Below are 2,113 nucleotides of genomic sequence, written 5' to 3'. Positions count from 1 at the left end.
ACACCACACCACACACACATACATACACCACACACCACACACATCCTACACACCACACAAACCACACACCCAGACACATACATCCATACTTTCACTTACCCCTCCTGTAGACATGTTGAAAACTATGGTTCATGTCAATTTCTCCGATTCCGACATTTTCGTGGGGTTCATTTTAGTATTTTCCTTCCCAGATTTCTTCCCCTCCGATCAGTGAGAACGCTAACCCCTCCCATTCTCAGTGTTTACCTCCTGGATCAGCTCCACCGACTCCCCTCAGCCCGAGGGACCACCCTGCTCGATCTGACGCTCTGACATCCTTGCTGACGCCCCTGTGTGGACCCTCCCCCCCGCCCCGATTCCTGCCCTGGGGGTGACACCTCCTCTGCCTTAGAGCCTCAGTTCAGGGCCCCTGCGGCTGCCATCTCTGGTTTAGGTCCCTAGGCATTTAGCTTTTGCTTTTTAAAAATTGTTCTTTCAGCCCTACATTTTGGCTTATTTGTTAAATGTTAGCCAGTTTTTAAAATATATACATTTTTATTGATTTCAGAGAGGAAGGGAGAGGGAGAGAGAGACAAACATCAATGATGAGAGAGAATAATGGATCGGCTGCCTCCTGCACGCCCCACACTGGGATCGAGCCCACAACCCGGTCAGGACCGGGAATCGTACCGTGACCTCCTGGTTCTTGGGTTGATGCTCAACCACTGAGCTATGCCGGACAGGCTGGCCAGTTTTTTTAGGTGCTTGTAGAAGGAGGGTTTTCCCCATTATTTACCTATAATATTTTGGCAAACAAGAATCCATGCGGCTCATCCTAAAATTCGCCCGTCTACGTTCTCCCTAGAAGCCCCCCTTGCAGTTACCGAGCCCGCCCAGGGCATCCTGGATGCTGACAGCCACCCAGAGCGCATCCTTCTCCCAGCCACCTCCCCTCCGCCCCCCGCCCCCCCCCCTCCCCCGGCCCCAGTCGCTGGGTGGAAGGGAGAGAGTGTGAACTGAAAAGCAAACTCATCTTTCAAGTACCTCAAACAGACCAGATGCAAGGAGAGAGGAGAGGTGGATGTGGCCAAACATCCATGCCTTCGAGAGACTTAATAGGATTGAGCTGCAAGAGCGTCATGGCTCCTGGGGAGAACTGAATATTTCCTGGTTCGTTGTGCTGGATTTTATGAGCCAAACAGGGGCCTTTAAAGTGTATTTTCTTTTGCTTTTCAATGGATTTAATTAAGGTTGGACTTGAGGCTTAAAGTAGTTTAGAAACTTGCGATGTAAAACAAATAACCCAGAGCCTGCTAACCCCTGGAGCAGGTAAGGCTGGCGGGAACATGGTAATTTGGCACCTCCCGAAAGCAGAATTTTAAGTGCTTTTACTTAGGAATCTCAGAGTGTGCCAGATAAAGCTTTTTATTAATACCATTTGCATTTATCGTCCTTTCCGTTCATAACCTAACTGCCCCTCTATTTCCCGGTGGGTTTCTGAGTGACTGGTGGGTGCCCCCCCTGCTCCCCCCTCTCCCCCGCCCCCTACACACGTTTAATGAGCTCGAGCTGAGAACTGAACACTGGGGACGAAGCAGGGTGTTCTCACTCCCCCAAAGCAGGAGTCCCTGCCGGGAACCCGCTATCCATCATCCCCCATGAGCCGGCCTGGCCTTTGATTGATGGCAAAGACATCCCGGACTCAATAAAGCAGCCGAAGGCCCCTCTGCCACACGATTTCTTTCTTTATTCATGGAATTCCTCCAAGAGGTCATGAAAAATAAGTCACCACATCACCATTTTATGTCTTTTCTTCTCCACAGCCACCTGTGATTTTCTTAAAGTCCTAAAAGTCTCGTTTTCTTTAATGAACCAGCTTTGACTGCAGAAAATATATATCCACTTGCGTTTTATTACTCCTCAGCTCGCGACCCGGGTTTCATCCTCTCAGGACGAGTGTGGGGGTGATCACCGACAGCAGCGCTTGCACTGGCCACTCGCACCGTCCCTGCCAGGCCGTGGGCGTGTCTGTGACTGATGAGCAGGGAGACTTGCGTTCAAGTTCCTCATGTTCCGAAGGAAGAAGTGAGGCCCAAGACCGACGACTGAGTACAGAGCCACTCGATGTCCCAGC

The sequence above is a fragment of the Myotis lucifugus genome, unplaced genomic scaffold, assembly GCF_000147115.1.
Source record: "Myotis lucifugus unplaced genomic scaffold, Myoluc2.0 scaffold_418, whole genome shotgun sequence".
Lineage (NCBI taxonomy): Eukaryota > Metazoa > Chordata > Mammalia > Chiroptera > Vespertilionidae > Myotis > Myotis lucifugus.
This window is presented reverse-complemented; position numbering follows the sequence as displayed.